Here is a 12,115-nt window from a genome sequence, read left to right as displayed (position 1 = left end):
ATGGGAGACGATCCGGACTCTATTTCCAGAGAGAGAGATGAAGGTGAGACATTTACCCGCTAGTAATACTCCTTTTCTTATTATTTTTATTATTATTATTAATATTATTATAGTTATTAGAGTAAAGGCGTCCTGTGGCAGGTAAAGGTGATGTATGTTTATGGCGGTATGAATTCCTGTGGCTTGTGCCTTAGTTTAGTGTTTCTTATTCTTACGAATTGGTGTAGTTTTTAACTTTTGTAAAATAGTACTAGTCCGCATTAAATGATTAAATATGCAGGTGTATTGGAAAACTCTTGTGAGTTAAGCACACGAACTGATAACATAAACAAATTCTGGAGGTTATTAAGTGTCATATATGTCTGTTAATACATACTTCATACGAGTCTCAGCTTGACAGCATAATTAAGCAAAATATAGTTTCCCTTTCCCATACAGGACTCTTTACATACTATTTGTTCATATTTGAGACTCCGGTTTGGGGTGTTTGGGATTTTAAACAAGTCGGATCACTATAGACTTATTTTAGGTTTAATGTCACTCTGCTGTGAAACGAATGTGAAACCTGAAACTGAATACATTTTTATTTTTTTTTTTTTTTTTTTTTTGTGGTTGTATTTTAAATCACATTTAAACATTCATGAATTTAAGACTTCCCTTTTAAATTAAAGTAAAAGTTCATCCAAAAATATACAATTTGTGTTATTTTACTAAATGTTAATATACTCACCCTCAGGTCATCCCACGACGTAGGAAAGTTTGTTTTTTTTCTTTCTTTTTTTTTTTAGTAGTCGAACATTAAAGAAAGCATTTTTTAGCTAGAAATTTCTGGTCCTTGGTCATCATATAATGCAAATCAATGGCTACTGCCACTCTGAGAGTCAAAACAGCAGCATGTCAGGCAACACAAAATTAATATCCATGGCGCTTCCTGGCGATTATATTGAGGTTTGAAGTGAAACTATTGGTCTGTGCAAAAAACTCAACATTATTTAAAGCTACTTACTCTACATCCCAAAATGAAAATTTTGTCATTAATCACTTACCCCCATGTCGTTCCAAACCCTTAAGGGCTTCATTCGTTTTTTTGAACACAATTTAAGATATTTTGGATCAAAACTGGGAGGCTTGTGACTGTCCCCATTAACTGCCAAGTAAAATACACTGTCGAGGTCCAGAAAAGTAAGAAAGTTCTACATCGTCAGAATAGTCCATTCTGTCATCAGTGGTTCATTATGAATTTTAGGAAGCGATTTTTTTTTTTATGCAAAGAAAACAAAAATTAATGGCTTTATTCAACATTGTGTCTCCTCTGTGTCTCTCTCCTCCGCATCCACCGTAGCACCATTTTGGACGAGGAAAAAGAAAAAATTATATCTGCAATGAATGCAGGCCAGCTTACCACGCTCTTCTTCTGTCAGCACACGCTGCACGGATGTGCTGTTTTTGTTCAAATCAAAGCGTAGTTCAAATCCTTGTGTCAGGGCTGACACAGAAGAACATACGCAGTTTGCGTGCAGCTCATATTCTCCAAACACAGAGGACACAGAGGAGAAAAATTGTTGAATAAAGTCATTATTTATGTTTTCTTGGTGTACAAAAAGTATTCTCATCGCTCAATAAAATTCAGTTTGAACCACTGATGGCAGATGGACTATTCTGATATGTCTTTTTTTTTTTACACTTTTCTGGACCTAAATAGTGCAGTTTAACTTGGCAGACAATGGGGACAGTCACAGGCCTCCCAGTTTTCATCCAAATATCTTAAATTGTGTTCCGAAGACGAACAAAGCTTTTTACGGGTGTGGAACGACATGGGGTAAGTGATTATAACAAAATTTTAATTTGGGGATGGAGTATCCCCTTTAAGGCAGTATTACGTGCAATCCAGAGCCTTTGGCAAATGGTCTTTTCTTTTGAAAACCAGACATTTAACACCATATTCCACACATATTGTGTTCCATTCAGTATGCTCCTTTATTTTTCTTTTTTTTTAAAAGGCCTTAAATGTACCTTCATAAACCTGCAGAAAGCCTGTTATTGCACGGCAGTAATAGGCACTGACATAAGATGTGCACTACTGTGCTCCTCAGGACTTTCAGTTCCGTCAGATGAAGAAGATCCGTGTGTTCGAGTCGTCTGCGGATCTTCCTAAGGAGCGCTCCAGTCTCCTCGCCATCTCCAACAAATATGGCCTGACTTTCGCTGGCAAAGACGAGATGCTGAAAGTGTTCTGGACGAGAGATGTGATTGCAGCTGGCCGTCTGGAGGGAAACCCCAATGACACAGGTATGAACGCTCACGGCGAACTCTACTCTGTTCTGCTGTGGACTGAGCTCAGAACTCACGTGTGTTTCATGTGTGTCTCATCAGTGGAGTGCTCCTCTGTCACGGTGACCGTCGGTGTGGCGATGCATCAAATAACCACAAACCTAAGAACCGATGACACAACACCTTCTTTTTGTACGACGGACACCGCTGAGCTCACGATGGACTTCTACGATGTCTCTACGATCCGCACTTTTCCTCAACAAGGTCATTCAACTCTCCTAAACTGACTACTTCAAATCTGATTTCATTTTGTTTCCCTCTTCAAGCAGCTCCTCATGTTTAGTCTACATACGTATCTGCAGCAGAAGCGGTGGAATGATGTGGTGTACTTTAGTTCATAATAAAGTCAAGTCACATTTATTTCTGAAGCAGCTTCAAAAGAAATAAACACAAAAATAAACAGAATCAATAATGCAGACTTAAAGCTATTATACTCAAATTTTGGACCAAAAGATTTCATGTTTAACTTCACAAAGCAGTTGTGAAAACTGAATGATTTTGGACCTTTATACCTGCACATGCTGCCATTGTAAGAAATGTAAGTCTGTCCTTCTCAGGCTCACATTCATCCATGTTAATTTCAAACTTACAGGCAACTATTAGTTGAACCACACTAGCATGTAGAATGCCTTTATTTTCTCCCACCAGATGGCATTAGTTTGCTTTCCATCTACTGAAATTCAAATACATTTGCTTTTTATTTTTTATACTTAAACACTGAATTAATTTGAAATGCACATTTTTTATTCTAATTTTGTATTACTGTATATAGAAATAAATTATGCTTAATTTAAAAGGTGTGAATTTTGTTTAGTTCAGTCAAATACAGAATATTTAAAGAATAAATATAGTATGTTCATGGATCAAGAATGTGAAGAATACCAAAGTGTTAATGTGTGTGTGTGTGTGTGTGTTTGCTCAAGCAGGGCAGACAGGAGAAGCGTCCCTTCACCTCTTTCAAACCCGCGGCTGCTGTAGACACGCTGATCCAGGATCTGAAGTGGAGTCCAGTGGACGCGTTCCGTCTGGCCGTGTGTCTGTCTGATGGCAGTATGATGGTGCTGGATGTTCATGACTCTGTCAGCGTGGTCGCTCAGCTTTCCTGCCTCTGAGGGAATCACCTGCGCGTCAGTGTTCACTGTGTGCTGTCTTTATTCTCCACAGTGCTAATCTTGAATAAAAGCCATCAGTGTCCAATGTCTCACACCACTGGGTTTTCAGTGTCTTTGGCCTTATTTGAAACATGTTAATTCGTTCCCTCTCTCTCTCATTGTAGGTTTGCTGGAGTCCCAAAGGGCGCCCTGCAGGTACACTGTCTGCTGTTGGAAAAGAGGACGCCACAGTGGTTCAGTACACTCCTGTACGTCTGAACATGACAATTTATGACGGAAATATCCTCAGATCTTCACTTTACCCCAAGCATGATAACTATTTCCACACCATAACTGCTTCAATACGAACACACAATATTGTTCTGTTCATTCTAAACATGCTGCAGTTTTTGTTGTCTGCCAGTTTAAATGCTTAAGCTCTTTAAAGGAGGATGGATTAATATTATTATTTATTGTTTCTGAAAATGATTCCACTGATATTGTTCCCTCTCTGTTGTTATTGTTAGGTTGTGGTGTGGACTTGCTACTCTCATAGAGTTAGAGTGACTATTATAAACTTTATAGTTTAGTCCAGTGTGTAAATGTCATGCTGTGTGTTTGTGTCTCAGACCTTACAGGCAAAGAAAGTGCTCCCCTGTCCCAGCTTCTACAGTCAGGATCACCCTGTCAAAAGGTACAAACGGCTCAGATTTACGGTGTTCATGTATAGATGTGATGTCAGTGCTAAGTCAGCCTCACTGATGCTTTCATGTCATGCCATGTGATTTATATTTACGAGATGAGTGTTCACCACAACTTTAAACCCAGACTTTGGCTTCTGATTTGGTATTGATCATAATGAGACTGTGCTTTCATTATTATGACCCAATCAACAATATAATTGCAATCTAAAATGTGTATTTTGCTGCAGATGCATATTTTTTTAGTACGCGTGCACAACTTTGGTGAATATTGTTGCTGTTATTATTATTTAATCGATATATTAAAAACAGTGAATATTATACTGTACTGTATATATATTCTGCTATGAATATTAAGTAAAACAGAACTAACGTGCAGCCCTATCCCATCCGCTTCTCTGATGGTGTGAGAATGGAATAACACTTAGATAAACATACAACACAAAAAACATTCTCTCTCTATAAAAAATTTTGATCGCATTATAAGTGGACCTCAGAGTACAGTACAAAAAAAAACGACGGCAGTTCATGACCCTGAAATCATGCCTTCCACTCTCATAATTAAGGATGTGAGCACTGGAGTCTGTGCTTATATGTGTGTGTGTGTGTGTTGTGTGTGTGTTTGTGTGTGTTCGTTCTCCTCCGCAGGTGCTGGATGTGTTGTGGTTAAGCAAGTATAACTTTGCGGTGGCTGCAGCGGCTGATGGCTCTTTGGAGACCCCACCAGAGCTGGGTGGTCGTGTCATTGCCCGTGAGTTTATTCTAACCAATGATACATTGTAAAACTTTTCAGACACGACTACTAACAATGTGTCAACTGTGTGGCTGTGTGTTCAGAAAAAGGACGAAAAAGAGAGAGATTGAGCGCTATCTGAACTTCAAATGACCTTGTGTACGGCACTTGCACCGAGAGGCAGCATCACTACTACCTGGGCCATATCGAGGACTGGTGAGACTCGTCTGCATGTCCTGGTGCTCTGGCATGAGCTTTGTTCGTCCAGGAGTGAGGACATAAATTGTCATAAATCAAATGAAACCGATTTCTCTTGTGTAGGGATTTTGGTTTTGGCTTCATCAGCAGCTGCCATTGAAGTCAACGCATCATCGCGTGAAACAAGAGGACACAGGTCAGCACATCAGAAACAATTATGTTATGTATTGTTAACTAAAACTAAAAAAAAAGATTTGAACACTTGATAATTAAAAGGATAGTTCACCAAAAGGAAAAGTGTCATTGTTTGTTCAACCCTCAATTTGTTCTAAACCTGTAAAAGTTTCTTTCAGCTTCTGAACACAAAAGAAGATATTTTGAAGAATGTTGGGAGTCAGTCAGTTGACGGTAGCCATTGACTTCTGTAGAATTGAAGAAAGAAAGTTATAAGTTACTATGGAAGTTAATGGGGACCAGAAACTATTTGTTTGCCAGCATTCTTCAAAATATCATCATCTGTGATCAGCAGCTGAAAGAAACTTGTACAGGTTTAGAACAACATTAGGACCATTAAAGTTAAATGGATTTTATTGCAGCTAGGTATCAAGGCAACTATTTTCTTTTTCTATTTCCTTTTTTAAGTTAAAGTTATAGAATAACAGAACTAAAAAATAAGTATATAGCCATTTAATTTTTTTAAATAAAAATAACAAATGCTAAAAATTACTGTACGAACGTAAAATGAAAACGTAGTATAAAAATAAAAACTTTTTATAGCTAAACTATACTAGTCCCAACTCAAGGACCTTTCCCGATCCTGCCCCCCATCTCTCTCCCACTTCGCTTCCTGTCAGTTTTGATCTTTTCTATCGTGATAAAGTCGAAAATGGCAAAAATAAATCTTAAAAAAAATAAATAAATAAAAACAAGTGTTAGTCACAGAGGTCTGATGTACAGGTGAACTGGGAGCTGTGGCTGCTGGAAGATGCCAGTCGTGCGGAGCTTCCCGTCACAGAGAACAGCGAGGACACACTTCCTGTCGGCATGGCCATCGATTACACCAGCCAAGAGGACATACAACTGTGTAAGAGCTAATAAACTTCTAATGTCTGTTTAAACTGTGATTTGACAAAATGTTTCCTATTGCTGCTGACGCATCCATACACAAAGAACAAAGACTCTACTGCTAATGGAAACAGCTACTTTTATGGGCGTTTGCACTTGTGTTCATGCTTTACAAGAACCAACTAACAGTACAAGTATTTATGTCTTAAATTCTTTTGTTCAAAAGTTCAAATGCGGAAACATTTATTGTCAGATTCTCAAGCTTTTATTCGGCTGAATGTTGGTGAAATGCTGGAAAGTCCCAGCACAAAATTGTTGGAAATGATGTGAATGTAAATAAAGTGAACCTAGCAAAAATTGTATTCCCAAGTGCACAATAAACTCACAACGCTTGCAGAGGTGGAGTTTGTGAAAAGCATTATTTTCTGTGCACTGAGCCACTTTGAAATCTCGCTGTTTCAGTTTTGTTGTTTAATTGTTCATCCTCATTTGTTTGTATTAAAGTAGCACTAAATCAAAATTCTTAGCTTTTCATGCACTCATGAACCCTGTTTTGTAAACATGGTCACTGTTTTCTTGCATCCTCAGCTGATGAGAAGAGAGATGCCTCCAGCACCAACGGCTGATGCTGCTGTCTACAGATGGAGTCCTGTGTCCCTTTTCTCTACTGAACCTCAACCCAGGGGTCAAGCAGCTGACCGTGGCTGCTGTCCCGCTGCCTGAGGTTGGAGAGAGAGCACTCTCTGCCGCCAGTAAGACCGCAATCATTGTTTAAGGGACCCCAATATACTCACGGCATGTTTTGTTCTTCGCAAAAAAGTTTGAGATACCTTTGCAGCAATATAAAAATGAAACATGACGCAATCGCATCATTATTTTCTCTTAACTGTTTCTCTTAAACAATCATTCGCATGATATCAAACATCTCTAATTCCAAACGTTTGGTCACAATTCCTTGGATTTCTAAAAAATAAAATTGTGTTGTTCTCTTAACAATCATTCGCATGATATCAACATCTCTAATTCCAACGTTTGGTCACAATTCCTGGATTTATAAAAAAAAAACTGTGGCAAAATATTACATTCAAATAAAATTGGAAAAATTGCCTTGGCCTACCTTAATACAGCAAGCTGCTTTATACTATTGAACATGAAAAAAAAGTGTCAGTATTTACTTTCAATCAGAAATTACACTTTCTACTACTATTAAAAGCAGCTCTTCAGTGTGTTTTTTTACTTGTGTCTGAACAGACCAAATGAACCAGAGAAGACTTCAACATCATCTGTTTTCTACCCATTACGTAATTGCCACAGACCAAATAGTTTACCAAGGTGTTAACCAGTCAGACTGACTTCTCTGGAAAGTTTCAAATTTTTTTGGCCTTGTTTCATTCAAAGTTATTCAGATCAGTTCATTTAGTCCTTTGAAGTGTTTCTGGTCTTTACTGTGACAGGCAAACCTACATGTGCTTTGAAGTTAGTTTAATTAATTTTTAATTCACGAGCACTTTAAATCTATTATTGATTAACGCAGACAAACCTGATTTAGAAGTGATTTAAGATGCAGCGTTTGCTGTCCAGCACCAATCCAGTGACTTTGTTGTGCTCTAACACACTTTGTTTCAGAGTCGTCGTCGTCCTCTGTTGCTCCCGCCTCTGCAGCATCCTCCATCTTCCCATCTTTCCCAGCATCTTCTGGCATGGCTCTGCCCTCCAGCCACCTTATCCTTCACAGCCTCTGCAGCATCCTCCATCTTCCCATCTTTCCCGCATCTTCTGGCACAGCCCCGCCTCCAGCCACCTTATCCTTCACAGCCCCACCACCAGCAGCCACTGCTGCCACCTCCTTGGCTCCGCCCTCCTCTGCGTCATCCACTGGATTCTCCTTCTCTCTTCCTGCTCCGGGTTCTCCCACTACCTCCTCCTCAGGCTTCTCGCTGGGGCTCTGCCACAGGAGGTTTCCTCTCCTTCAGCGCTCCCAAACCCTCATCCGATGCTCCTGCCTTCTCCTTTGCTTCCTCATTGGCTCCGAAGGAGGTCAGCAATGCTCTGGTGGCCACTCCTCCTCAGCGTCCACCAGCGATGTCCCCCATCATCAGCGGCCCCAAAGTGCCAGCAGAGCCTGCAACGCCTGCCATCAGGATGAACCTCGCTGACAGGTAAGCGCGTGATTTCAGATATTACATAAAATAGATAATCCTGAAGGATCAGCTGAGAGTTTGCTGTGTTTTTCTTCAGGTTTCTGGGAGTGGACTCTTTGGGGTCAGTCACATCTGCTCCCCCGTTTTCTTTGACCTCCACACCCAAAACCCACTGCAGTGGGAAGGTCAGCGGTCCAACGACAGCGGCACTTAAACCCGCTGCCTCCCCTGCAGGTACAAGCGCACCTCACGCCCTTCACCCCTTTAGCTTATTCCTAGGGCCTCGTTTACAAAACGCAAATCCTAAGTTCCATTGATTTTGTCCTACATCAGAAATAAAGAACAAATTTGGCATTTATAAATGCAAAAACTGACATTAATGCGTATGCCAGCTGAAGAGCATGTGTATAAACTTTTTGCACTAATATACCAGTAATTAAGCCTCAAATATTTGTTAATATAAAGATATTTAGATGTCAAACAGACATAGTATTATATGCAAATGAGCAACTACTTTGTAATGATAATCAGGGCTCTGAGTGTTGACGTGGTCGCATTTGTGCGAGAGTTAAAATTTGACGTGGTCGCATTTGTGCGAGTGCATGATCTGCGCTGCTCCAAAGCGTCTGCTAAATTCAGTGCGCATTGCAGAGCCCTTGACGCATTGAAGCAGGAGTCAGAATTCACTGATCATGTGAACAGAGGCACTTTCAACGTGAGGGCTTCAGGTGTAGACCCTGGTTTATAATCACCGCGTCAGCAGAAGTGCAAAGGTTTGCGCTGCACGTGCCAAAAATGCTATGAATACTGAGGAAATGATGGGAGACGGAGGATTTGGTTTTCAAGTAAAGTAAAAGGCTGCTTCTTAAACCATAGCTGGTGAACATGTTGGCATTCTTGTGGGAAAAAAACATGCAATTTCTGTTACCCGACAGCCAGTTTAGTTTTACTTTTCTTTTTGTTTTTGTTTTGAAAAGCTTGTTATCTTTACTGATTGCCTTACGTTACGCTATGGAGGCTTTCTTTAATTTTTTATTTGGTTCCTCAGTGTTTTCTAAACATTCTATAATTTATTAGTGGTTATATAATATAGCATGTGGTGTATGTCATGCCTCGTCTTATTCGTTTTTGTTAATAAATGTTATGTAAGCTAGTTTATTTAAATATAGCCTACTGTTTTATTGTTGTTGTGCTTTTTAATTAAGAATAACAATGAATCCATCTTTTGATTTAGTCTTAAAAAGTGAAAGGCGTGTAGATATAACTATATAAAAAAATATATAATATTGTTATTATTATAAAATAAAACAGACAATTATCTTTTCTTGTAAAACGTGACACTAAGATCACAAATTCATTTTCGATATTTGAGACATTTATAATGTTACAAAAGATTTCTATTTCAAATAAATGCTCTACTTTTTACTTTTCCATTCATCTGTGAATCCGGAAAGATAAAATGTATCGCTAAAATATTTTGCAGCACAAAACATTGTCAACATGATGATAAGCTGAAATGTTTCTTGAGCACAAATCCCAGCAGATTAGAATGATTTCTGAAGGATCATGTGACACTGAAGACTGGATGCTGAAATTGTAGCTTTGGTCATAGCAATAAGTTGTTTCACCAATATATTCACATAGAAACAATATTTTACAATATTACTGTTTTTACTGTATTTTTAATGACATAAATGCAGCATTGGTGAGCAAAAGAGACTTCTTTCAAAAACGTTCCCAAACTTTCGACTGGTCGTGTATATTACGGGATTTTACACAATATATGCAATTAATAAATAAAGCAAATATATTATTCCAAACTTTTGAACCTTGCCTCCACATGATGATATTTCTTCTGAACCACAAAAGGGTATCTGTAAACATTCTGTAGGTGATGCCAGTTACTCATGTGAACACAAGATGAACATTTCGTAAATTGTGTGTTTTTGACATTTAGTCATCTCTACACCATCTTTAGGCCCCTACAGTCATCAGAGAGAGACATTGAGGTGTGAAATCTGTTGGTGTTTGTAGTGTTGTCTCGAGCAGCTCAGAGCATGCTTCTCCAGCTCAGCCGAAACACAGCCGCCGTCGCTCCGTCTGCACAGGTACTGCACAGAAGACCTGATGAACCAGGACCAGACATATCCAGACTCATGTGTCTTGCACAGACTGATTTGAAGTGTGTATGCTTGTGTTTTCTAGCAGGTTTGTGTCTGTGAAAGCACTGGAGAAACACCTGCAGCAGAAGAAAGACTCAGACCCCGTCATGACCTGGAAATACTGGAGGAGGTAGAGTCCGATAATCACGTTCACACAGTCATTTCTGATTGCCTGTCATATTGATGCTGACTTAGCGGCTGCTTTGTTCTCTTAGAGCGCACACTTTTGAGAAGGAGCGGACCGTGCTGAAGGCTCGCTGCAAGAATATGCTGATTTCAGGTTGGGCAGCACAGATGACATGAGAGACCTGAGGAAAGACTGTGCCGAGAACTGCACGCCTTCACACTGGAGATCAAAGAGGGCCACAGAGGTTGTGACATGCACATTTAACCAGGGATGATCACCATGTGCTCCTAGGGCTGATATTACATTTTTGAGGGTTTTTTTTTTTTCTTCTTCTTCTTTTCAGGAATTTCAAAGAGAAAATGTAAAAGTTTTGATATCAATTAATGTCCCTGTTTTTGATAATCCAGGAATTTAAAGTTGAGTTGCCCCTCATAAGGAAAACATCATAAAATATTAGTTGAGCACAAATCAAACAATGAGAATTATTCGTGTGTAAAGACAGCCTCACATCATGAAACACCTTAGTTACAAAACAGCTCCGATTCAGATCAGTAAAGCGGCTCTTCTCATTCCTTTCTAGATTGTCCGTGGCCCACCATAAGTCTAATGCGGTCCCGCCACAGTTTCATAAGGTATCGGAATATATTTTTACACTTATCGTAACGTTACATATAAAGGTTTGGATAAGCCATTTAGCAGTAGCCTAACTAAAAGCAAAAATCACATTATGGCTTATTGTGCTCTTAACAGATTGCATAACTGTGTTTTTGGTGCCTGTTTTGGCTGGTTTTAGGCCTCTGTTATGTCAGCCGACTTCCAGCGGCTTTTTCATATTCTTCATATTCTGTGCCAGAAGTTAGTTCACAGCAGTGACAGAAACGTATTGATCCCCTAAGGGGCAATGTTTCCCCTCTTAAATCTATTTTCCAGGTGTGTGTTTAACTAACTAAAGCACCATAGGAGGCAGGTAAGCGTCACTGTGTTTAATGAGGGAGCCTATGGAAATATTCACTCAACTGAATAGTTAAAAAAATGCAGATTCATTCCATTACCAAACACAGCCTCGGAATGAGAATTTTTGCTAAGGCTATGTTTGGACACAATATTTCTTGGCAAGATTTAAACAAAAACAACATTGTCTAAAACTGCATCTCTCAATATCAACTAAATGTTTATTAACTCTTTTATGAAATCTGTCACACTTGCAATTGTGCTGATAGTCAGGAAAAAACAAGCCTTGCTCATGTGGTATTGCTAAACTATGTCATGATGATAAATATAAGACAAACCCAATACAGGGCATTTTTGTCTCCATATATTAAATTTTGTGTGCTATTTTATTTTTTAAAGCTACGCATTCTCTACGGCAACATCACAAAGTTGAAAGCGTGCTCTCAAGACATATTTTTTCTTTTTGTGTAATGATTAATGTACTCAAATATCAGCTCCAGTGTTACTAAATGACCTAAACTACATGCACCTTTTTAAAATAAATAGTTATAAATGGTCATGATCAGTGGTTATTTAAACATTTTTAAACCCAAAAACATGCCAATGACAAACAAG

At 39.0% G+C, this 12,115-nt stretch overlaps 1 pseudogene; it reads left to right on the top strand.

Annotated features, from left to right (window-relative positions):
• Positions 1-2,558, top strand: LOC122145196 (annotated as a pseudogene).
• Positions 2,559-12,115: the final 9,557 nt, after the last annotated feature.

Source organism: Cyprinus carpio, chromosome A5 (genome assembly GCF_018340385.1).
Source record: "Cyprinus carpio isolate SPL01 chromosome A5, ASM1834038v1, whole genome shotgun sequence".
Lineage (NCBI taxonomy): Eukaryota > Metazoa > Chordata > Actinopteri > Cypriniformes > Cyprinidae > Cyprinus > Cyprinus carpio.
This window is presented reverse-complemented; position numbering and strand designations above follow the sequence as displayed.